At 50.2% G+C, this 26,485-nt stretch overlaps 1 pseudogene; it reads left to right on the top strand.

Annotated features, from left to right (window-relative positions):
* The first annotated feature begins 24,146 nt into the window (after nucleotides 1–24,146).
* Nucleotides 24,147–25,807, top strand: LOC146177563 (uncharacterized; annotated as a pseudogene).
* The last annotated feature ends 678 nt before the right edge of the window (nucleotides 25,808–26,485 follow it).

Genomic DNA, 26,485 nt, shown 5'->3' with positions numbered 1-26,485 from the left:
TGAAGCTCACTTGCTAATGAGATAATTCTTCAACTGTGTATATATATATATATATATATATATATATATATATATATATATATATATATATATATATATATATATATATATATAGCATAAGTAAATAGACGTACTTGGTGACTAGAGGTTACATATAAGTGAAAAATTGCTTCATACTGTTTCCAACTTTATTTGTAGTCAACGTTTCGGCAGGAGCCCTGCCTTTCTCAAGACTGAGGGTACATGATTCTTGTTCGTCTTCTTATAGCGTTTGCAAGAGGTGATACAAACAGAATATGGGCACATACAGGTGAATCAGCTGGACACGCACAACACACACAGGTGCGGAGAGCAGGCTAGGCCCAAAGGGTCATCAACCCAAGGCACCGGCCGCCGGGAATCACCTGTATACAATACACAATACAGGCAACCGCGGAACAACCTTGAAAGAAAAAAAAAGGAAAAGAAGAAAACAGGTGGGGGAACGTGTTTGCTGCAGATGGTGAAAAAAAATAATTTTTTCGTCCATGTTTGCAGATTCCCTAATTTGTCTGAATTTCTCCCATTCGATTGCGCTGATGATCTTTTCTCGTCTTACTTTGACTCCCCGTTTAAGCGTTATTTCGAGGACGTAATGATCGCTTCCAAAGTTGAGCTCTGTGTTCTTCCCCCTAAGCTCCTCTATGTTTTTGGTAAATGTTAAGTCTGGGGTTGTGTCTTTGCTCACACTGTTTCCCACCGTCGTCGGGCCGCCAGAGTCTGTCTGCAGGGTGAGGTTTAATTCGTGAAAATCTTCCCATAACTGCCTGCCCTTCGGATCTTGCCTATTATATCCCCACTCTTGGTGGCAGGCGTTGAAGTCTCCTACAATTAGCAGGGGGTTAGCTCCGGCTGCCTTCATTGCTTTGCGAAATCATGTGTTGAACCTACCCAAGTAGCACACATTGCATGGCCCACCGGGGGCCCGTATGGGCAAGTTGGACTTGGGCAGCCACAATAACACCCACGAGGGCCCGCATTAGGGATCAAGCGGGCAAGCAAAAATTGGTCTTGCCCCTGCTTTTTCCTTCTGGGCATTATACAGGCTTGTAAAGGGCTAACTGAGTACATATGCCCACATCTGGCCCTCAAGGGTCCCGCTTGGGAAATTTTAGGGCCGATGCAAATGAAATTTGGGCTTTGTGTGGAAAACGCCTAGGCTAATCTAATTGGGGCTGCCCACTCAAAAGCCGAATAGGTCCCGCATGGGCCGCGGCGGGGCTAAATACGGGTATGCCCGTGCATAGCCTACATGGGACCCTTGAGGGGTACTTGAGGGAAGGTAAGACGAAAATTTGGAATTCATGCAGAAAATTCCTGGGCTGCACCAAACAGGGCTGCCCACAAAAAACCTAGATAATTTCCGCGTGGGCGTTAGCGTGGCAGGCAATTGCTCCTTCCCACTTCTGCCCGCATCGGTCTCTTGCGGGGCCATTTAGGGCAGATGCGATCGATGCAAATGTGGGCCTAAAGCAAATAGAAGACGGGCTAGTCCGATTGGGGCTGCCCACGCAAAAACCGAATAGGTCCCGCATGGTTTGCGGCCGGGCTGAAAAGCGACCACACCGCCACGCTGCCCACACGGGTATTTCTTGGGGTACTTGCGGGAAAATGCAACACATATATTCAGAGTCCATGCGGTAAAATCAAGATCAGCCCAATTGGGACGGCCCTTGAAATGCCGCAGTGGGCCCCATATTGGCCGTAGGCGGGCTTACCGCTCTGAAACGTCTCCACCCTATATTTAAGGCACCATTTTATTTATGTAAATCATGTTATACCGGCTACTAATTGCCTCTTTTCAAGGTTTCACATAACTGTCCTAAGCATATCTATGCTATGAATAAAGACTACTAATTTTTACTCTAACAACTACGTTAATTATGCAGCATCGACAGAAAATATGCAACAGTAACTGTTCCGCTTTACGAGTATGCACTGAACGACCTCCAAATGTTTCCTGCGACATTGCTATTCTACACGCACCACCGAAATAAATATTCAGACCAGCATGTTGGGGTTGATGTGGGCCAGCCCACATTATTGTAGTGTTGGGAATAAATTTCTCTCATGTTACTGAGTGTCGCATACAAGCAACAAAATAGCGCTTAATGTTTCGCAATTGATGATTATTACAACTTGGGCAGCCCCGAAAATGCCAGATTCAACCCATCAGGGCAGCACATGGGTCAGCCCGAAACGAACTGGCTTTCGCAAATCCCGCGCCTTTATAATTCAGGTATTGGAGGGATTAACCAAATTAAAAATTACATTGATCAATGGGATGGCATTGCCTGCACAAATGTGGGGCCCATTAATGATTCTGGTGTGCTGCCCACATTCGTCGACCTGGGCTGAATGCGGACAGCCCTATTTGGGCTGCCCACACAGATACAGATTGGGACTGATAGCGGCAGAATTGGGCAGCCCACGCGGGGCCCATCTGGGTACGTGTTGCAAATCCCGCATGGGGCCCGTATGGGCTGCCCTCACGGGCCCAACGCGGGCCCCCATGTCATAGCCCACTTTGTGCTACTTGGGTAACTTTGCGCTGCTGAGGAGAGCTATATATGTTTAGGACGAAAATAGAGGGTTCCGTCTCCCTGCCCGTGATGATTTCAACGAAAACCGCCTCAATGTCGCGAGAACTAATTTCATGTTCGATCACCGCTGCGTTCCTTTTGACGAATGTAGTGACCCGGGATTTTTCTCCCCGGCCGCTAGCAAACGCTTGAGTGTTTGTGGTGACGTCGAAGTGGCATTATAATCTTAATCGCGGACTATTTCAATGTCGATGCGCAGTCTTTCCGTGTCTGCCTCGATGGGGGTCTTTCGCGCAGCGATGTCCAGCAAGTCTACCCATGAACTAGCGGCAGATGGCGAAATGCGAGTGCTGGGTGAAGGTGATCGAGATTGCCGCAAACAGGCGGAACAATCCGGCGCTGGTCATTGACGAAATCTTCAATGGCTCAGGTTCGTTCACCGTAGCGAGTCCGCGGAGAATCGGCAGAAAAATCTTCGAAGCACAGTCGACGGTAGGGTCAGCGCCGATTGATATGACACGGTTCGCCGCAGTGAAAGCCCAACGGCCGTTGGTCGGGGGTACGCCACTCGCCTGCTTTTCCGTTTAAGGGCCAATGTAACGATGGTGAAACTTCTCACACAGGCCAGGAATGCGGATTGGTGTCCACAGGAGAACTTCATCACCGGGGTAAAAGGAGGCAGTTCGATGGGGTTGATCATACCGGGCTTTGCGTTCTTGTCGAGCATCTTCAGTGCTCAAACGGGCAAGTTGGCGACACTGGGCCATACGAGTGGCAAACTCTTCGCCCAGAGATTCAGACGTAGAGGGAGCAGAGAAGAAAGTAGTGTCGAATACTGTCGATGGTTGACGGCCATAAACTAAAAAGAAAGGGCTATAACCAGTAGTGCGCTGAACAGCGGAATTGTAGGCGTAGGTGACGTAAGGTAAAACGTTGTCCCAGTTCCGGTGATCAGGAGCGATATACATGGATATCATGTCGGACAAAGTGCGATGAAACCGCTCGATGAGTCCGTTGGTCTGAGGGTGGTAGCTAGAAGTCTTATGGACGGTGTTGGCTGCGCGCAGTACTTCCTCAAGGACTTGAGAAAGAAATGTCTTTCCACGGTCGCTAATGAGAATACAAGGAGCACCATGACGCAAAACTATCGCACGCAGGAAAAAATCGACCACTTCAGAGGCGGCGTCGGAGCGAAGAGGTGCGGTTTCAGCGTACCGAGTTAGATGGCCGATGGCAGTGACAACAAAACGGTTGCCGTCTGACGTCAAAGGGAGAGGACCAAACAAGTCAATGGCGACCGTGTCAAAAGGCACAGATGGGCAAGGTAGAGGTTGCAGTAGGCAAGCAGGAGGGGATGTTGAACGCTTGCGATGCTGGCAAGACGGACATGATGAAAGGTATTTGACGACGCTGGCAGAACGTCCAGGCCAGAAGTAGCGGCTCTTGATACGGTCGTAAGTTTTAAAGTGGCCTAAATGTCCAGCAGTGGGGTCGTCGTGGTAGGCCTCCATAATTTTAAAACGAAGGGAGCGAGGGGCAACGGGTACCCAGCGTTAACCCGTAGGGTGATAAACGTCGCGGTAAAGTTTTCCATGGTGAAATCGAAACCGACGAAGCTGACGGCGTAAGCGAATGTTTGGGACAACTGATTCTCCACGGAGGCGAGCGATGATTGTGCGGCAGTAAGGGTCAGTCAGCTGCAGGGACGAGAAATCAGCATTGTTGTCGAGTGGAGCTATAGCGATGGGTGCAACATTCAGGTGGCCAGCAGAAGGCTGACTCGGATGACAGGAGGGAGAGGAGACCGTATGTGGGGCCGAGTCAGTAGGTATCAATGGGCAGCGAGAGAGGCGTCAGCGTCGAGGTGTTTTCGCCCAGATTTATAAGTGATGGTGAAGGTGTATTCTTGAAGATGTAGTACCCAGCGACCCAGTCGACCCGATAAGTTCTTCAGCGATGACAGCCAACAGAATGCGTGATGGTCTGTGACAATGGTGAAGTGGCGGCCATACAAATAAGGTGGAAATTTTGGAACCGACCAAAGAACGGCGAGGCACTCTTGCTCAGTAATAGTATAGTTACGCTCAGCTGCAGTAAGCGTACGACTGGCGTATGCGACGACTTGCTCTTCAGGCAATGCGTTGCGTTGCAAGAGAACCGCGCGAATACCGCGGCCACTGGCGTCTGTGTGAAGTATGGTGGGCGCGTCAGCGTCAAAATGGCGAAGCACAGGAGTGGAAGTGAGTGCCTGCTTGAGAGCTTTGAAGGCGTCTTCACATTCAGTGGACCAGGTGTAAAACACTTTGGAAGACACGAGCTTGTGTAACGGAGCCGCAATTGTTGCAAAGTTCCGAATAAAACGGTGGAAGTAGGAGGCTAAGCCAAGGAAGCTGCGAAGATCTTTCTGACGTTGGGGCCGAGGAAAATTAAAGACAGCCGTACTTTTTTCGGGATCAGGCTGGATTCCTGCGTTACTGACGACATGGCTGAGTACTTTGATGGTCTTACTGGCAAAGTAGCATTTCTTAGTATTCAGCTGAAGCCTCGCCTGGGCAAGGGCCGTGAGGACTTCAGTGAGACTCTAAGTGCTGAGCGAAGTTTGACGAGAAGACAATGATGTCGTCGAGATAACATAGGCATGTTTTCCATTTCATGCCGCGAAGCACGGTATCAATCATGCGCTCAAAGGTGGCCGGTGCATTGCAGAGTCCTAAAGGCATCACGTTAAATTTGTAGAGACCGTCGGGGGTAGAAAAAGCAGTCTTGTCCTTGTCTGCATCGTGCATAGGAATTTGCCAGTATCCCGAGCGGAGGTCGATACCGGAGAAATACTCAGTGCCTTGGAGACAGTCTAATGCGTCATTAATACGAGGCAAAGGGTAAACATCCTTGGGGGTGATCTTGTTAAGTGCCCGGTAATCCACGCAGAAGCGGACTGAGGCATCTTTTTTTCGAACGAGGACCACAGGTGAGGACCAAGAGCTCGTTGATGGCTGGATGACATTTCGAGCAAGCATGTCAGCAACTTGCTTCTCAATGACTTTGCGTTCTGCTGCTGAAACGCGATACGGCCTTCGTCGAACAATAGCAGAGCCATCCGTCTCTATGCGATGAGAGGTGACGGAGGTCTTCCCTAACGCTGAGGCGCACACATTAAAAGACTCTCGGTGCCGCAAGAGGACGTCTAGCAGAGCTGTGGACACCTCGGATGTAAAGTCAGGGCTGATGGCGGCTGGGAGCGCAGAGGATGTCGGAAATGGAGGCTTGGCAGCAGGCGGTGGTGCGCTGGAAAGTGTGTTGAGCGGAACGGGATTGCAGTCAAATATAAACCCAACTGTGGCTCCTCTGGGCAGTAAGAGCGGCTGGAGAGTTGTATTGAGGGCCGCAACCACCACGCAACCACGGGTGAAGGAGGTGAGGCACGAGGCAAGAGCTAGGCTGTCGGAGGTCCACCGAGGAGCGGGCATAACGAAGGCCTCGCCATCGAGGTGGTCAGTTCGAAACCCGCCGCCGGACACCCACCGGTAAAATTGGGTACAAGCGTCCCCCGGCCCGTCGCCCGGCTCTTTCAGGGGTGTGCGTTTGGAAGAGGCTCTGCTAACCCTGCTGTGCTCCTTCGGGGGCTTAGTTTCGAACAACCAAAAAAAAGCGCCACATAATGGGCTTTTGCCGCGCGAGGCGGGCTTATTGTTGTCCGATGGCGGAACGAATCATTGCCACTTCGGCGCAACTATGCCACGATGATCAGCTGCTCGCGTCCTGGGGGCAAAACGAAATCAACTGCTGCGAATACGTGTGGTGGTGAACAATCAGAAGTCGGTAATATATCGGGGTCCGCAAGATGAATAAGGCGCTCACGGCAAGAGATCAGGGCGGAAGCCGAAGATAAATCCCACCCCAAGATCATGAGATGAACGCACGTGGGGAGCACAATAAATTCAATATGATGCCGCTGGTTATCGATGAGACACGTGCTGTGCATTGGCCGGTGGGTTTCATAAGAGTTCCATTAGCTCCACGAAGTGGCGGACCGATGTATGGCGTTAGAACTTTGCGCAGATGAGAACACAGAGAGAAATGCATGACGGAATAAGCGGCGCCGGTGTCGATGAGGGCCTCAACGTACAATCCTTCAACAATCACTACTAACATATTCGACGGTCGCCCAGGAGGAATTGTAGATTTCGATCTCGAAGCAGCTTTCCCTCCAAAAACTGCTTCGGTTAGTTTTCCGTTATAGGTTGGAAGGGTTGCGAGGCAGGACGAACCGGTCACGTGCGGCGAAAAGGCGAAGGGGATCGGCGTCGGGAAGGACGCAATGGCCGTGTAACATCGGTGGAATTCGGAGGAAAGGAAGAACGCCGGTAAAAGTCTGAGTAGGGCAGTGTAGAATCATCAGGCTGGCGCACGCGGGCACGTTCAAAGGGAGTATAACCCCGTTGCTCGTCTTGCTGGCGGCGGCGACAGACACGGGCAATGTGGCCACGTATCCCACAATAGTAACACACAGGGCGGGAGGGGCGCCAGGCTCTAACAGGACGGTGCACTGTAGGATATGGTGCCACGGCAGCGACGTGACCGCACACGGGTGGCGAACAAGTCGGGGAAGGTGGGGTGGGTTGACGTGAAGTAATCTTGGCATAGGTTGACAAGGGATGTTGGGAGGCGATGGGAGGCGGCGAGGGAGGCTGGGAGGCAATGGGAGGTGGGGCAGGTGCCACAGTGCAGTTGAAATTCATCAGTTCGTCTTTGATGATGCCGCGCAAATTCACCGTAGCTGGCGGAAGAGTTGGAGATACTGCAGAGGGGTTTGTGAGGCCGTAGAGCTCCTCTCGGATCATGGTTCGTATTAGGGACCGCAAATTTCCATTTAAGAGGGAGCCACCATCACTGGGGTCTTGCACGAGGCGGCACGACTGTAGCTGGTCCAAACGTTGGCATGTGGATGTGATGTCAGACAAGGACGATGGATTTTTAACCACGAAGGCACTGAAAGCAGCAATGTTGATGCCCTTAATTAAGTGGCGAACGCGCTTAGATTCAGGCATAGCAGCGTCTACACGGCGACAAAGGGCCAGAACGTCCTTGATATATGATGTATGGGACTCGTCGGGCTGCTGGAGACGAGCTTCAAGTTTTTTCTTTGCCTGCTCTGAGCGACCAGCCGGAGTGCCGAAAATTTTCTTTAGCTGATCCGTGAATGTAGGCCAGTCAGCGATGTCATCCTCGTGATTGAGGAATCAGGTTTTGGCGACGTCAGCCAAGTAGAAGACGACGTTGAGCAGTTTATGAGCGTCATCCAAGCGGTTAAATGTACTGACCCTGTTGTAGTTGTCGAACCAGTCGTCGACATCTTCACCGCGAAGGCCAGCAAAGATTTGGGGATCGCGCTGGCGGCTGGTGACAGTCCAGGCAGGGGCAGCCGCAATAGGAGCAGGACACGCCGGGGGTGAGCGAGCATCGTTGCCCTCACCCATAGCACAGGGCCGTTGATGCAAGCAAAGGCCTGAACGGAGCTCCAGGGAGAACGGTAGGTGGGTCTAAAGCGAGTGGTGGGGAATACGAATCGCGCCTCCACCACTTGTGGGACAGAACTTGCACGAAACGTCTGTTCTATTCCAGAACCAGCTGGTACACAGCGCGCGACGCTCCGAGCAGCCGTCAGCGATGATGATGATGATGATGATGGATCTATACAGATGAAAGAGGTGAAAGTTCACGCGTTGCGCTCCCACTAGATCACGGAGGCCAGGGGTGTCGGCACAGGTACGTTTACAGAAGAAGCAGCGTGAACACCAGGTCGCTTCTAACACTGCATTTAATACCCAGCTGTCCTTACGTCTATCAATAAGCCAACATGGCTCTCAGTCTTTGCCGCCCGCGCGCAGTCCAAAACCTCTTCGTCTTCCTCGTCGTTCCGCTTGCAGATTCTTGCCCAATCTGCAAAACGCACCACGCCCTGAGATTAAACGCAGATCGAAGCTAGAACAGTGACCACCATTGACTTCACTTCAATGGCCACCATTATGAAATGGTTACTGACTACTCGCTCCTGACTTTCGTCAGTCAATGATGGTATGCTCCAAACGACCGGTTTCCAACTTCCACAACCACGCACCAACACTGTAAACAAGATGAATCCGTAGCAGCATGGCGGCACAGGTTCGAATCACACTGTAGCTAGCTAGCCCACACATTGTGTCCAAATTCGTTCGAGTGTTCTTCTCCTATATGCCCTGCAACAGACTGTGCTGTTCGTCGGCGCTGATCGACGACAGTACATCAATATCTCACAACACTCTGTGTTTCCACCGTGTTCGTTTTATGCGCACAGGTGCTTTTTTCTTTTTGGGCTTCTGAAACGGTCGCCACCACTTTTCTAGGCTGTTTGATGGTTGGTTGGTTTTCTTTCTCTTCCTTGCGCCCTGCACAAGTGCTTGCGGCATTGCACGACCTCGTTCTTTCTATTGGGCAATAATACTGGTATAAATATTTTTGTTTGTCACATCAGCCTCTTTTGCGAGCTCTACAGAAGTCGGCGTGTCTGATAAAATTATTGACGAGGCGCCTTTCTTCCGCAACGTAATTTTCAGAAGTTCCTCTTGTGAATTCTTCAAGGCTTTCTGCTGGCTTTTTTTATCTTGCGCAGAGTCATTGAATGCACTTTACTCGTTCTCTATTGTTTTCTTCTGTATGACATTCATTGGTCACTCTAAGGGTATAACATCAGGTACACAATCAACTTTGGGCGCTCCTTCAAAGTCTGCTTTCGATAGCGGTCCAAAAACAATCTCGCTTGGGCACAAAATAGAAGCGTCAGCCCGCCGTGTAACGCATCTAACTTGCTCGATGCTTTCTTTACAGTAGAAGAGCCCCGTCTGGGTAGGTTCGATATTGCAATGCGCTTCTTCAAAAGGTGACTCCTGACATTACTCAGGGCCCACTTAGAATCATCACTGTTATCATTCTGGCTTTGGAAAAGGAAAGTCAGGCATTGGTGTCACCGCGGTGGAACGTTCGAACGTGCACAATGTGAGAATCGGCGGCTGAGTCGAGAGGTGATACGGCGAGCAGCGATTCAAGCTATGAATGCATTCTGCGGACTGCAGCTAGAAGAGGCTGGGTGGCTGAAGTCGTCTGAAAAGATTCGAAGTCTTTCTTAGCGCCGTTACATAAATTCTCAATAGGCTACGTCACTCCTCTGAAACTTTCCTTGCAGCTTTCTAGCTGTCCCGAAAAGAACTTCTGAACGCAAGCGTTATTTTCCCGCAGTGAGCGAAACTTTTCTCTGATATTCGATGCTGCTGCTTTCGTATAGGATGCGGCTTCTGCAGGAAGCTCCACTCCTGTCTTCATGAAACAAAGACTTTGGGCAGCAGGCGCCTAAAAGGCCTCAATGTGGCGGCTGAGTAGCCTCATTGTCCGTGTGGCTGTCTCCTCATACTCATTCTCGTAGACATCGACTTCAAAAGCATGCATTTTCTTGTTAAGTACGCGTAGGCTGTCATTGCGTGTTCGCAGCCTCGCTAGCATAAATTTTAACGCAATGATATCCACTTCGTTCGAATTCAAAGGTTCACTTGCCTCATGTAATAGCCGGGTCAGAAAGGCGCGTTGGAGGACGCGCTTCGTTCCATATAATCCATGGTGTCTGAATGCAACCCTCTTCTTTTTGTCTGGTGGGGTTCGATATCGGAGCTACTGATATCTTCCTGGAGGATGGTTGGCGTTACTTTCGCAAACTCCAGGAAGGATCGTTGGAGGAGATCACATTGCCTCCCGGGTTTAGGCACTATAAAATATAGAAGAAGCAGGGCGAATACCAGGACACCTCTAACACTGTATTTAATACCCGGCTGTCCTTACGTCTATCAGTAAGCCAACATGGCTCTCAGTCTCTGCCACCCGCGCGCAGTCCAAAACCTCTTCTTCTTCCTCGTCGTTCCGCTTGCAGATTCTTGCCCAATCTGCAACAACGTTAGCAGGAACGAAGGAAGGCGACGTGGGCGGAGGGTATCGCAGAACCTCGGCGTATGTGAGGCGCTAACACTCAGATGGCGTAAGAGGAGGAGCAGGGCGAGGTTCACCGCTTGGAAACGGGGGCCGGAGCGCTTGCTGCACCTTGTCGCGGGTAACGCTCTCAATGTAGGTAGGAGCTGGTGAGGTGTTCCATGCAGCAGTCGCAGTTCGTCGCGCACAATCGAACGTATGAGCTCCCGTAGCGCAGATGTGTCAATGCAGTGCGATGGTAACTCGGCAGAAACGGAAGCGGCGTGGACGGTGCGATTCTGCGACGAAGCTCGCTGCTGAAGCACTTTCTATATCGTAGATGTTTCCGCGAGGAATTCTGCGACAGTTTTCGGAGGGCTGCACACAAGGCCAGAAAAAAGCTACTGCTTACCGTCCGCGGACAAAGGGCTGACAGAAAGAATTAATAACACCATTTTAGACATGCCAGCGATGTGGGCCGACGCCATCACAAGACTTGGTACGCGATCCTACCGTACGTGGCATTCGCGTACAATACGGTATTCCAAGAGACGACACGTTTCGTGCCGTTTAGCCTCGCTGACGGCAGGGAAGTTCAGACAATGCTGAACGCCATGCTCCCTTGCAACATAGATAGAGAGCTTTCTTCTGACGCCGAGCAGTTTGCCCAAGATGCTGAGCAAGCACGCCAACTAGCACGAATCTGCGTCGTCCAGCAACAGGGCAAGGATTCACGCCGGTGCAATATCCGCCACAGACAAACTTTCAACCACACTGGGGACCAGGTGTGGGTGCGGACCATATAAAATCTTGCGACGCCTCAGCAACGTCAACTACAATGTGCTCCCAGACAGTTAGAGCAGAGAGGCCATTGGCTGCCTCGTTCAGAGACAGTCCATGTGTTTCGAATGTTTTGAGCGGTAACGGAAAAACTGCATCTTCAAGCTTTCTTGTTTTCTCCACTTTTGTGCCTGTGTGCGTTCCGCTTAAGGAGGGAGGAATGCCAGGAGGCGCTCGGAGCGGAAGACATTGCAGTGAACTGGCTCCGCCCTCGCAGGACGTATTTTAAACTGTGACCATGGATTATCGCCCGGAGCTCTACCGGATGAATTAGGCTAGCCCGAGTCACCAACACCATAAGAATATATATATATATATATATGTATATATATGTGTGTGTGTGTGTGTGTGTGTGTGTGTGTGTGGGTGTGTGTGTGTGTGTGTTGTGTGTGTGTGTGTGTGTGTGTGTGTGTGTGTGTGTGTGTGTGTGTGTGTGTGTGTGTGTGTGTGTGTGTGTGTGTGTGTGTGTGTGTGTGTGTGTGTGTGTGTGTGTGTGTGTGTGTGTGTGTGTGTGTGTGTGTGTGTGTGTGTGTGTGTGTGTGTGTGTTGGCTTGTTGGTTTGTGTGGTTTAACGTCCCAAAGTGACCCAGGCTATGAGAGAGACCGTAGTGGAGGACTCCGGAAATTTCGGCCATCTGGGGTTCTTTAACATGCACTAACATCGCACAGCACACGGGCGCTTTCTTTTCGCCTCCACTGAAAACAGCCACCGAGACCGGGATTCGATTCCGCGTTCTTAGGCACAGTAGTCGAGCGCCGTAACCACTGCACCACCCCGGCGGGGCTTGTACGTGTGTGTGTGTGTAGACTAAAAACTTAAATTTATGCAGAACACATTTCTCATGTTCACAATAAAGATTCAAAGGAAGAGTTTTGAGGATGGTTATGATGTTTTTGTAGCAGAGAAGAAACAATGTGGACCCCGTTTTCAACTTTTAAGAAACCCAATCACTTGCCCAACCAGCCAAATATTGGAAAGTAAATAGCTTGAAAGAGAATTTTGGCTGCTCTCTAATGTTAGCAAAATAAAGTTGACGTACAAGACACGTTAATGACAAGACTCATCCGTGGGAGGCCAGTCAAAAACTTAATGCCAACTTGAGGTCAGGCAAGTTTTTAAGCTATAGTTTGAAAGTAATGCTCTATTCCGCCGCCTGTGCAGTGGTAGTGAAAGAATACGAACGCAATAATTTTAAGGCTCCCTTTAAGTAAACGCTTAGGGATGGATGAAGTGCAAGGAAGGAAGAGAGAGGGGATTAATGCAAATGAGATGTAAGTTTATATCACCATAGCAAGTGGCACTTCAGTTCAAGTACAGTTTGAATGTCGCTGCCATTTCCTGCATCGCCGTTACCTCGCTAGCAATCGATATGATCGTTGGAGGGCAAGAATCAATTTGACAAAACTCTATATGCTGTCTGACCAAAAAATGCACAACAGTGTAAATGTAAAATCCCCGACTACAAAGGCACAAGATCAACAGAAGGTAAGGACAACGACGTTCATTAAACTTATATCGGCCCGCGTAACCGTTGTCAGCTGCGCACTGCATTCGGCGTCAGTAAAGCGTCCGACAATAAACCCAATCCGTAACATAAAGTTGAAAGCATGTGAGCGGTACACCTACCCACCCGACGCATCCACAACCATCGGAGTCTACTCAGAACTTTCATTCGCTATATTCTTCCCGTTCCAACCGCATTGCAGCCGAGCACTGAGCAGTCGCGTACATCAAAGCAGGATACCTTTCATTCCGGCCTAGTAATGTTCCGCCCTCTCCCACCACCCAAGCGAAGTTACCATTACGCAAAGCTATTCCTATGCTGGTAAAACACAGAATATGTTGACGAATATGCCAATCATTACGAATATGTGAGCCGCTGTAAGCGTTGGGAATGTAGTGTTCGTGTTCTTCCTGACGCAGACCGCCTTGAACGGCACGAAAACCACGACGACACACTGACCACTTGGTAGGGGTTTGTAGAGACATCAAAAAAATTTAATCAATTTAACTGCAAAAATACAGGTTTAACAGGCACTTGCCCATTGGATCCAACAACGGGAGGAGGAGGAGGAGGAAAAACTTTATTTAGCCCTATATTATTAGGCGGATTTTGGACGTCTTCAGAGATGCCTGCTTGTTTAATCCACAAGAGTCTTCTCCGTGTACTTCGTCCACTCTTTCACAATGGTCGGTTGCCCTCAGTCCAGGGCTCCGCTGGATGCTGCCGCCCGGTTGGCTCGCTGTACCAGACCTTGCTGGTCTTCGCAGCGGTCGCTGGACAGCAGAGTTTCCCATTGCTCCGCACTCGGGTTTCAAATTTTGGGGACCACATCTATGTTTTGACATGCCCATGTGATGTGATATAGCGTTGGTTTTTCATCGCACCACGGACATCTGTCAGCGTATTGGTAGGGTGCATTTTGTTTAGTATGTAATTGTCTCCAAATGACAGCTTCCTCTCTGGTGAGAGAACTGTGCGGCGGGGGATATCGCATTCTTCTTCCTCTATATTTTTCTAGTATGGCCGAGTATGCCTTGGGTGCTGGCAAAAGTTCCGCGGACCCGTCGGATGCTCGGAAAGTAGTGTATGCTCGAGCTATCCTGTCAGCATCCTGGTTCCCTGCCACCCCCATGTGCCCCGGTACCCACATAATTTTGTGTCTGGTCTTGTTTTCTTCGTGGTTTTTAATTCTGTCGCGTGACAACCAATCCTACCATTCATGAAATTTCGACAGGTTGTTTCAGAGTCCGTGAGTATCGTTAGCGACTGCCCAGCTCTATAGCCCTCCGCCACCGCTAGAGCAATGGCTACTTCCTCGGCCTCTGCTACTGTGCACTGTCGGATAGAGGAGCTGGTCACTTCGCGTAGAGACGAATCGACCACCGTGGCCACTGCAACTTTGTTGTGCCCTCCTCTCGAGGACGCGTCTGCGTACACGGTCGTGTCTTGAGGAGCGTATGTTTTTCGAATAAAATCGGCCCTTGCTTCTCTTCTACCTTGGTGGAGGTTAGGATCCATGTTTCTCGGGATTGGAGCTACCTTGAGGAACTTGCGAAGTTCGTCGGGGATCGTTACCGTCCTCACTATTTCTCGCTTCTACTCACGGTATCCGAGTCTCTGTAAGAGCGCTCTTCCAGTCGTTGTCTGCAGCAACCTGAGTTTTTGTGACTCAAGCTGCGCCTTGCGTAGTTCTTCGAATGTGTTTTGCAATCCAAGCGCCATGAGCTTTTCTGTAGACGTGTTGCGCGGTAATCGGAGCGCCGTCCTAAACGCTTTGCGTAGAAAGGCATCCGCTTGTTGTATTTCACTCTTGTTGAGGCACTGGTAGAGCAGGCTGTACATAATTCGGCTCACTACCAGGTTTCTAACTAGTTTTAGTGTGTCCTCTTCGCGCATGCCATGCCGCCTGTTGGTGATGCGGGTAATCATGCGTGTCGCTTGTAGCGTTGTTGTTTTGAGCATGGTAAAAGTGTGACTACTGCATTGGTTCGATTGAACCCACATACCTAATATTCTTATTGTTGTCTTTTCCGGGATGGGCATTCCTTCCAGGTAGATGTTCAGTTTCAGGTTCTCACTGGTTGGGACGGTCCGGTTTTGTTTGCCTCTCCACACTCGAAGCAGTTCCGATTTCTCGGTCGAGCATGCGAGTCCTCTTTCTCCGAGATATTTCTGTACACAGGAGGCCGCTTCCTGTAGTTTTTCTTCCTTCTCCCCGAGGGAACCGGTGTTCGTCCAGACTGTTATCTCGTCTGCATACATGGCGTGCCTGATGCCTTCGATCTTCTCTAGTTTTTGTGCTAGACTTATCATAGCTATATTGAAGAGGATAGGTGAGATGACTGATCCTTGGGGTGTTCCTTTGTTTGGCGCGTGAATTTTGTTCGATCGAAGGTCTCGCATGCCGATGGTGGAAGTTCTATCTGACAGGAAGGCTTTGACGTACCCGTGGATTCTGCGTCCGCAGTCCAGGTCGTCTAGGCGTTATCAAATCCTCCCTTGATGTCAAGGGCCATATGACATTTTTACCTGTTCAGGGTACGTTGCGGAGCACATCTTGTATTTGAAGCAGCACGTCCTGCGTCGAGAGTTTTGCTCTGAAGCCGAACATGGTAAGGGGTACATGTTCATTATCTTCCATGAAATTTTGCAGTCTGAGCATCACCACCCGCTCGTAAAGCTTGCCGAGGCACGACGTGAGCGAGATGGGCCTGAGATTTTCAATTTGGAGCTGTTTGCCAGGTTTAGGTATCATAATTACTTCGGCGTGTTTCCAGTCTTCGGAAACCGTCTCCGCCTCCCAGTGTTTGTTTAGAAAGCTTACGAGCTCTTGTATGTGGTCGTCACTCAGGTTTCGGATCAGGGCATTGTCGATTTTGTTGGCTCCTGCTGCCGTGTTTCTGGTCGTATTCCTTATGGCCGCATAAACTTCTTCCACAGTTATTGGGTGATCGAGTCCCTCGTTTTCGGCTCCGCGATAGGTTCCTCGGTATCGTGATGGGTTGTGATCACCGAAACATTTTTTTCGTGCCTTCTCTAAAAGGTCGGTGTCCGAACCCTCAAAGAAGTGGATGAATCTGTGGATGCTTTTATTGTTTTCTGATTTTGTTTTGGTCGGATCGATTAGTGCTCTTAGGAGATTCCAGGTTCTGGCCGTACCTAAGGTTCCCTTAAGCGAGTCGCTGAATTGTTCCCAATTTTGTCTCGCGAGTTGCGCTTCGTATTCTTCAGCTTTTGCCGTAACTTCTGCTATCTTTAGTTTTAGTTTCCTATTGTGTTTTTGCTTCCGCCATCTTTTGGTGAGACTGCGTCTGGCTTCCCATGGTCGCAGAGGGTGCCCGTCTACTTCGCGCGTTGTTGTGGTTCGTCTTACACTTTTTGTGCATTTGTCGCGCGTTTCTGTCAACATGCCGCTCCAGTCTTCCAGTGATTGGATGCCGCCTTCAGATATTTTGCAAGCCCCGCGGAACGCGTTCCAGTCCATGAGTTTTGCTTGTCCGATCCGGCATCTTACCCTTTTCGATGCTATTCGCGTCCGGAGATTAAAGTGATCGCTGCCTAGGTTTTCCATCATGTTTTCCCACTGTGACTCCTTGCTCTTCCTTACGAACTTGAGGTCCGGGCAAGTGTCCGTGCTCAGGCTCATACCGATTCTCGTGGGGGTCGCGGGATCTGTGATTAGCCTGCAGCCAAAATATTCGGCCACGTCCGCTAATGTTCTTCCCTTGATATCTTGTTTCCGGTATCCCCAACTCGTGTCCATGGCGTTGAAATCTCCCACGATAATGAGTGCATTTTCTTTGGCCAGCTTGTGCGCTCCGTGGAAGAGTTCGAAGAATTTGGCTTTTCTTTGTCTTGGCGGGCTGTACACGTTCAGTACGAATGTGCTCCTTCCCTTTCGCTTTTTCGGAATGATTTCGACAAGCGCGTGCTTGATGTCCGTGTCGGCGATGGTATCGTGCCTGACTGCGGTGATGGCTTTGATGACTAGAACGGCTGCTCTACCTCCATTTTGGAACCAACAACGGGAGAAACGCGCCCTGTCTACATTGAAGAGGATAAAGTAGGCAATCCGCTTTAAGGCATCTCGGAAGATGCATATGACATCCTAATTTCCAAGGACAACGAGCTCGGTCTCCGACATTATGCGCTACTGCAGGATATTGGAGTCCCGCAAGACTCGTCGAATCACATAGATGTTTGGCCTTCTAGCGCTAGTTACCAGAGTGGCCAGCATTGGAGAAACCCGATCTCAAACCTCATGCGCACCATCCGTAAATTGTTCCTGATTTAGTTGCGATGCGAGCAGCTCGGCAAATGATTTGGCTTCGTACATGACACCTATCCGCTTCTAGCATCTTCCCGTATGCATCAGGTATCCATCAGTCAATGTCGTCAACTTCACTTGCATGACGACCTCGACGCCCCGCGGACAAGATTCGGCGAGTTTACAAACATTCCCTTGGCATGAGAACAGGTGTCCTCGCTGTAACTCCAAACATGCATCGCCTAAACTACCGGAAAGGTACATTGTCCCAATACCCCTATCAGGGTTTTAGTCGCGCCCTACATTGCCTGCGAGTCTGTTCTTTATTGGCCCGTTCCCATGTGTTGATGGTGTAGTGTCGCAGGACACATTTCTCTCTACTCCAATCATCGCTAATAGTCCAAGTACTATAAAATTACGACATTAGCCCAACCCTACCCAGAATCTGATCCGCCCGAGCAGCCTATCGCATCGTGTGCCATAAACCTCCACGAGTGATCAGCAGTAACCGAGGTCTCCAGTTCGAAGCACACGTTCCGGGGACCGTCTGCACTTTTGCAGGTCGCATTTTTCTAACACTCAATACTATATCACATTCAAACCAATGGTTACGCGGAGCGCAATGCCGGACACTCATCTACTAGCTCTCCGTGTACACCGCATCAGATGACAATTACTGGGATACCATCTGGCTGATTATCATGTTCGCGCTTTCAAAACAATGGCAAAATGTTTTTGCTAGACCAGAAAAGGAGTCCCCCTACTGCCCGCCCAAAGCACGCAGATTTAAAGGATGCGGGCCGGAACCTCCGCCATTAGAAGCAAGCAAACAGTTCCTGAGACTTAGCAGATTCTTCCGCCAGGCTTGCTTCTGTGGGGCAGCGACCTCGCTCTGTAGCATTGCTTCCCAGCTAGTGTTACGATTCGCCACCGTCATATGCGACAGTCGATGCTGCCGCAGCGTGATGCAGTGAATGCAAGAGCATCAGTGAAAGCAGCGAGCTTTTGAGCAATTTCAGCGCCTTGCGATCGGCCGCCAAACGCTTCCTCCCGCGGACATGCCCCGACGTGTTGAAGTTACACGCGCCGTAATGTGTGTGCGTGCGTGTGTGTGCAAACGCTGGCCAAGCACGGTGCTCGAGGAAGAGAGCGTCGCCCTCGTCCGTCAACAGGATGTGGAGGAGGTTCTGTCGCGCCACCGTGACTGAGTCAGCAGAGCTTGCTCTGACATGAATGCTCCCTTTCCATCTGAACTGCCGACCATATACAAATTAGCTGGGGCTTAGCTTCAGTTAAGACTGGAAATTGAGCAAGCAATGTCCGCTTGGCTACGCAAAGTGTTTTGCTTGTGGTGGTGCACTTTGCTAATCTCCTCTGTACACACGAAATGAAAGGCATATTTTTTAGACGTCTCCAAACTTTATTATTCATTCACAGATTCTTCTTTTTGTAGCCCAATGAACCGCAGCAAGGCCTGCAAGCTCTTGAAATTTGTATGACGTCAATCGCTTGCCGCCGCCGTTCGCAGGTGGTCGACCGGCCGTGGAGCGTAGCTGCGGCGCGCTGAAGAGCCGACTTGAATGAATGAATGAAAACTTCATTTCCACCGAAAAGGAGCCCTTCATCTCCAGCTCCCGGCACGCAGGCCGCGGAGCGGGTCAGGAGGGCCCCGCAGGCTGAGGTCAGGTGAGGTTACAAGCACTCTTCACGGCCTCAGCCGCCAGGCGGGTCGCGTGCCGCTGAACGGTGGGATCTCCGCTCCGCAGCCAAACCTCCCAGGCTTCTCTAAAATCAATGTTAATGCCAGCGCCTGGGGAATCGGCGCGTTGCCATATTATATGATCTACTGTGCCTTTTTGTCCGTAACTTTTACATTTAGAATCTTCTTCCTCCCCACTCTGTGTTAAAAAAAAAACCAAGACAGGGCAGATGTAGTTATCGGCTTGTAATCGCCTCCAGATGCGTGCTTCATTGTTAGTGAGAGACCGATCTGGGGGAGGGTATACTTTTCGATCTAATTTGTAAGATTCTGTGATCTCATTGTATGTGATAGCGCAATCTTTAATTCCCTTGCATTCGGGCTGTTCTACCGCTGCCCGGTGGTAGAGATCTCGGGCCAGCAGGTGCGCAGCTTCGTTGCAAGGGACAGAAGCTGCGCACCTGCCGACTTGATCCCCCGTCTCTCGCTCTGGTATGACGTCAGTAGTCACGTGACCGACCACCGCCGCCGCTCGACCGTGGAGCGTAGCTACGGCGCGCTGAAGAGTCGACTTGCTACCCTGTCTCTCGCTCTGGTATGACGTTAGTTGCCACATGACCGACCACCGACCCTGAAGGGTAGGCTCCGGTATGGCGAAAAGGCGAAACCTGGCGTATTATTGCTTTCGAAATAAAAGTAGCGGCTGTTTCCGCTGCGAGAGAGACTCCAGGGAGACTTCGCAGAGCCGATGCCAGACACTTGCTTTGCGAGTGTGTCAGTTTTCTCTCCGGGCCAGTTTCCCTGCCCGTTCCTATGAGATGCTGTATTAAACGATATTTTTAGTCAAGGCCTCGTCTCTGCTGGGACAGCTGATGCCTTCCGCCGTGCCACCGAGCCGCAAGGCCATCGCTACCGATGGGGCCTCGAGCCACATCTAACAACTGGGGGCATGACCCAGGCGAGACCGTGGCGCAACACCAGGCTTCTCTACAATTTTTATTTGGTTTATCCTCCGGGGAGCTAGCGCATTCACAGATATGTGGTCAGGAGTCCCTCTCGCAAAACAAGGCTTGCACTTATCGTCTAGTCTATCATAAATCTGGACATCATATATTCAGACCAGGTTTATCGTGTTCCAAGCTTGCAGGCGCCGCCATGCAACTTAGTCTCTATTGCCTATGCCTATAATTTTCGACAATCTCCGAATATTTTCGAAGATGCTCGTCCATGTTCCGGCAGTCCGGCTTATCCACAGTTACCCGGAAGTAGAGAGCTCGGGCGAACTGGCGGCCCATTTCGCTGCCAGGAACAAACGGTTGTCTGAGGATCCAAATGAATCTAATTTTTCTCTTTATCCGTCGATTAGCCAGAATGTTTGCAGCTTCCAGCGAGATTTTATCTTTTCTGAAATTCCGAATGGCCGTATTGCTATCGCTACTTATGAAATTGCCTTCCGTTCCAACACAAGCGAACGCTATTGCAACTTAGCTGTTTCTGTGTTGCCACTTCTAATGGTGGCAACCGATATGGGGCACCTCGGACGTCCACCACCAAGGCAACTGCCGCACCCGATCTGCCACTTGCCGTGTCCACGTACGCTACTGAGTTGCTGCCGTTCGAATCGAAGCGTCTGATTAATGATTCTGTTCTTCCTCCTCTCTGTGTTGAATATGGGATGAATGGTACTAGGGAGGGGCGGGGAAGGGTGGCTGATCCTGGCCCTGATGAGGCTGGTATAGGTAGGTCACTGCCGTTTGCGGCGGGGTCCAGCCTGCCACCGAACTGTTATCTGTTGTAGGCCGTCATTGCACCCGCCACCGCTTCGGAGAAAAAGACGGCGCGCGTCTTTTTCTCGCTTTTCTTTTTCTTTCTTCCCTCTTTTCTCTTCTGTCCGCCCGAGGCAGCTGAGGTGGCTCAGCTATAGAGCCAGTAGCAGGCCCGTGCAATTTCGTTCCCTTCTTGTCACAGCCACGACTAGGGAGGGGGAAATAATTAGGTTTTTGCGGCAATCCTGCGGAATGCTTGATTCACTCCGCTATTTATTTGCAGGCCTACCATTTCGAGAATTGCTCTGCCTGTGGTCAATCGGCTTAATTTTTCGAGCTACGAAATTCTGACAGCCTTCGCTATTTCGTCTCAGGTATCGCGCACTCCCATACAGAGGACCATCTCTGTGGAGCTGCTAATCGGAAAATCCAGGGCCCTCTTTATGCCCCATCGAACTAGCGAGTCTAGTTTACTTTCCTCCTCATAACTTATACTTAAGAATGGCGTAGCATAGTTCATGTATGTTATTACGCATGTTTTGGATAGTTTAAGCAAGTTTTTTCTCTTTAGGCCTCGTACTTTCAGCGCGATACTTCAAAGTATTATGAAGACTTGCGTGGCGAAGCCCTCTATCTTTTGATTGGCCTTCCAGTATATGCATTCTTCTGAATGAATAGCACGAAGAGTCGAATTTGATGTACCTTTAGAATTGGTTTTCCCTCCTTATCGCCACGTAGAAGAGGAAAGGGGAGAAAATCGAGTCTTGCGGTATTCCCCTTCTTCCAACCTTGTCTGTGGGAGGTCTCAATATCATCTAAGTTCATTCAGGCATTTCAATCTGAAAAAATCCTTGATGTAGTCGTATGTTCACGCTCCTCCACCGATTTATTCGGGTCAGTGGAGGATCGCTTCGTGTTTAATATTATCAAAAGCTTTCGTCAAGTCCAGGCCACGAATTACTTGGGCGCCTCTTGGTAAAACGAGAGGAAGGTGGTTTACACGGTATGAAGGAGCACTGAATAAGGGTAAAGGGCGGACGCCTCAGTTCGCAGGTCGAGCCAACGTTTCCACAAGTGGACTTGTCTTGTTTGGGCAAAGCGATCATCACTGGCAGGGGTTTAAATATGCTTTTGCCAGCAAAACGGGAGAGGAGGAAAGTGGGTGAGAAGAAAAAAAGGTCAAGGAGTGTAGAGGGAGGATGTGTGAGAAGAGAGTAGGTCAAAAATTAAAAAAAAAAGGTTTTGAACCAGGGATCATGTGGCCTGGAAATGTAATAAAAGCGGCAGTAATAGGGAAAACTACAATACCGGATGGATGATCAGTCACTACTTAAGCAGGTTTGGTGCAGATACACTTTCTTACAAAGGGCCCCGCCGGGGTGGTACAGTGGTAAGAGGCCCACTACTGTCTGGAATACCCGGGTTCGAACACGACCTCGGCGACCGCGTTTCGATGGAGGCGAAACGAAGAGGCGTCCATGTCTTGTGCGATGTCAGCGCACGTTAAAGATCACCAGGTGGTCGAAATTACTCCGTAGCCCTCCACTATGGCTCCTCTTTCTCTCTTTCCACTTTCAATCCTCCTCCCTTCCCTTACGGCGCGGTTCAGGTCTCCACAGATGCAAGTGTGACAGATACTGCGCCTTTCCCTTCCTCTGAACCAATTATTATTACAAAAGGGACAGACTGCAAAAAAAATCTGATTGATATATAGGAAGGGAAAGGCGCGGTAACTATCTCACTTGTTTTCTGTGGACACCTCAACCGCGGCGTAAGGGAAGGAAGAAAGGTGAGAGTTAAAGGGGAAAGAGAGAAAGAGGAGCAGTAGTGGAGGGCTGCGGAGTAATTTTGACCACCTGGGGATCTTTAACGTGCGCTGACAACGCACAGCACACGGGCGCTTCTTCGTTTCGCCTCCATCGAAACGCAGCCGCCGAGGACGGGTTCGAACCCGGGTACTCCGGTACAGATTTTGCAAAGGGCCCTCATAAGTAGTATATCTAAGGCGAACAAAGCTTAAACATTTCTGCAAAGGAAGGGAGGGGGAGAAGGACAAAGTACAGAATAATAACCTCAAAGTGCACCACAACAGACATGAAAAAAAAGTTCGAGGCCAAACTCAAGTAGCAAGTGATAAGGAGGAAATGTGTTCGAGAAAGATGTGCTGTTTATGCTATTGCGGAAAGGATTAGAGTCTACACGTGCTGTGAATAAACTACAATCAACGCTATGTGGGATTGTTTTCTCGAATTTGGCTGATTGAACGGGCCAGTAGGGCAGCAAAGGCCGCGGGAGTCCTGGACAGAGGACCCAACCACTGGAGCTCTAGATTACTTTTATTTTTTGCATTATATAAAGTTTTTTCTCTCTCTCCAATAGTTATGATGCAGAGGGAATATACCTAAGTGATTCTAATGTTCCTTTAGAAATATTTATTCCTGCTGGTTCCAATGTTCTAAATTTTTTAATTAACTATGCCTTTCTATATATTGATGTCCCTTGCAGATTTAAAGTCTGACTGGAGAATATATAATTTAATTTAATCAAACTTATAGTAACTTATAGTTTTTCTGATGAAATGCTGGGAAACTTCTTTCGGGAGGTTCTTGCCTGTGCCTGCCCGATGTCCATTAACCCTCATGTTCATTGGTTGCCCTGTTTCTCCGATGTACTGTTTATGAGTGAAGGAGCATTCAGAAGGTAGACAACGTTTCAAGATGTGCAGTTAAGCTTAGTTTTATGTGAAAAGTGAAATCGCTTGCATTACTTTTAACTATGATGTCGTTCTGTATGTGTTTAAACGTCTTACGTCTAGTTCGAGCGCAAGGATGTGATTGTGTTAGATGCTTGTTGTCGATTTTAGAACGTACTAGAATATCTCCGAGAGTTGGCTACCGTTTGTATGTTACCCTTGGTGCCTCCGGGAATATTTTCTTCAGGTGTTCATTACACGTTAGGATGGAATGATATTTCCGCAGAATATTGTTTATGTTTGGAAGATCATTGAAGTATTTAGTTACAAAAGAAGGCTGGCGTTCAGTGTTGCCCTTTGGCGCCTCTAAAATGCGGAACCGTTATGTCATATTTGACGCGGAGCATCACACCCTGCATACGCAATCCTGTTCGCTTGGTTCTAAATATGTGTCTGACTGGTCCTGACTACACGCTCCATCAATTTTTTCTTGTATGAGATGGGGGTGGCGCTGCGGTCGCCGAAGCGAACGGACGCGTTCACGTCGGCTCCGTCATTTATGATTAATTTCGCAGTGCTAATTTGCTCGAATCGAAGTTTTCTCTATCTCGATGTGTTCGTGAAGTCCGAAAGCACCGACGGATATTGAAAGTTCCCAAAGGTACGCCTTTTCTTTGATTTACCGGACAGTTTTCATCACCGCCATGCGGGGGGCGTCCCGCTAGGTGTGTTCCGCGAGCGATAGGCCTCCTCGCTGTCGCGGCTGCCGCGGCTCGCCGTCTCGGCGGCAGCCACTCAGCCCCGAGATGGAGGAAACGTCCGTTTTGGCAACGATCTCCGACTCTCCAATGACCGTTCAAGTTCAAGGCGAAGAAATTTCACCCGAGGAATTCCACCGCGGACATGGATGGACGCTCGCGGGGGAACGCATGTCAAGACTCCGTCAACAAGACCTCGACGCGAAGCTCGCCGGCACCGACAACCAAGTAAGCAAGAAAGCGAAAGGAAATAAGAACTTCAAAGCCTCGGCCATCAAGGCAGCGAGAATGCCACCATGCCGCTGGAGGAAAACAAGATCGTAATCAGACCGCGAGGGGGACTCGACATCACCAAGATCGGCACTACGACCGTAGCTGCGGCCATTCTCGCCGCGGCCAAGATCACAAACGAAGAGAACGCATAGGACACGATCTGCTCGAACGCGCAACAAAATATATTGGCAATCAGCACGCCCAAGGAAGAAAACGCCGTCCGCTACGCAAGAATTCAAGCTATATACATTCAAGACAAGACCTTCGAAGTCAGCGCGTACCGCACGGCGCCGTACGACACCGTGAAGGGCATCATCCGAGGCATCCCTGTCGACGAGGAAGCCGAAGATCTCGACAGCAACATTGTAAACGACAGAAACCCACTCGCCGTAGGCGCCAAAAGAATCGGCAACACGACCACGATCATAGTAGCCTTCAGAGGACCCAAGGTACCGAACTTTGTCCGATATGGTGTCACGCTCATACCGTGCCACCTATACAGAAAGAAAATTGACGTCTGCCACCAGTGTGGTCGGGTCGGGCATCGCAAGGACGTGTGCCCGACGCCAACCAACCGGATCTGCAGGGGCTGCGGCCAAGCGAACCCAAAAGATGACCACAAATGTACACCCAAATGCAAACTTTGCGGCGGCGCTCACCCTACCGCCGACAGAGAATGTAAAGCCAGATGCAAGGTTCCCTACGTCGTTCGCAAGCGTCAGTGGGAGCGCCGAAAGGTCAGCCATCAGCTGCCGTCGGAGAGCGATTTCCCACCACTTGACAAGCCAGCTGCCCATAAGTCAAGAACGCCATCGAGAGACCGCGCGCAGTCGAGAAATAGCAGCTGCAGGAGCCAGAGCAGAGACGCGCGAAAAACGAAAACCCAAGGATCACCGTCGCGTGAGAGAGTCGGCTGGGGCAACGCCGCACAAGGTATCATAAAGACAAATCCGAGCTACAACGCCAAGACAGAAGACAACGCTTCAACCAAGGAACGAGAGATCAACGAGGCCCTAAAGAAGGAGAACGCGACCCTGCGAGCCACCATCAACAACCTCACCAAGGAAATCGCGGAGATCCGCAACGCCCTCCGCAACGTCGAACAGCAAAGATCCAGCCCGAGCGGCAACAACAAGGCCGAAGCAACTACGGCCTACGCAGACAAGGAGCCGGCAACGAAGAAGAGGGCCGTCGAATCACGCAAGACCAAGAACAACATGAGCAACTGCAGCACCGACAGCAGCAACAACAACGTCGAGGTCAAACTCAACAGCCTCGAGGATATGATCAAATCGATGAGGCAAGCCATCGAAGCCTTCCAAATGGAGAACGTCAATAGACTCAACAATCTGGAAAGTCGGGCATGCGGCTCGCAAGCCCGACGTGCTCCTCTTCCAAGAAACACTAACGGACAAGCCGTCCCTCCCCGGCTATAGGGTGCACGCGGGCCCGCCCGACGGCAGAGGTCTGTGCACCCTGGTCAGGAAGGGACTCACCTTCGTCGAACACCGGCTAAGCAATGTCAGGATTGAACACACGCTCACCGAACTCATACTGACCAAGCAAAGAAAAAAATTACCGACGATTACGTTACTTCCAAATGCGAAATTTGAGCGCAGCAAATAAGCTGTTTCACCTTTTCGATAGATTAAGGCAAAGAAATCGAGACACACATGTATGCGCTATCACAGAATTTTTTTCTCTGGCAGCTCGTTCAGCAGCAGCAGCAGCAGCAGCAGCAGCGGCGGCGGCGGCGGCGGCGGCGGCAACGGCAGCGGCAGCGCCGCTGCCGCTGCCGCTGCAGCGCAGCAGCAGCGGCAGCAGCAGCAGCAGCAGCCGCCGCCGCCGCGACGGTCGTCTCAGATAATTTCGCAGTGGCGAACGGCAGCGGCAATTTCGCCGCCACCGATCTGGCTCTCTGATTCAGTGTTGCCAAATGTCGGTGAGCAAAAGTAGCTAGATGGCAGCGTGAAAGTAGCTAAAAGTAGCTAAAAAATCTAGCAAGGAGCTAAAAGTAGCTAGATTTTTCCCATAAATTTTTATTTTATATTTTGGATATATAACGCATTTTTTGCCAGCTCTATTATTGTAAAAATTAAACACAGCTATCAAGA

Source organism: Amblyomma maculatum, chromosome 10 (assembly GCF_055883805.1).
Source record: "Amblyomma maculatum isolate TAMU_Amacu chromosome 10, ASM5588380v1, whole genome shotgun sequence".
NCBI lineage: Eukaryota > Metazoa > Arthropoda > Arachnida > Ixodida > Ixodidae > Amblyomma > Amblyomma maculatum.
Note: the sequence above shows the minus strand (reverse complement) of the source record. Positions and strands in the feature narration are given on the sequence as shown.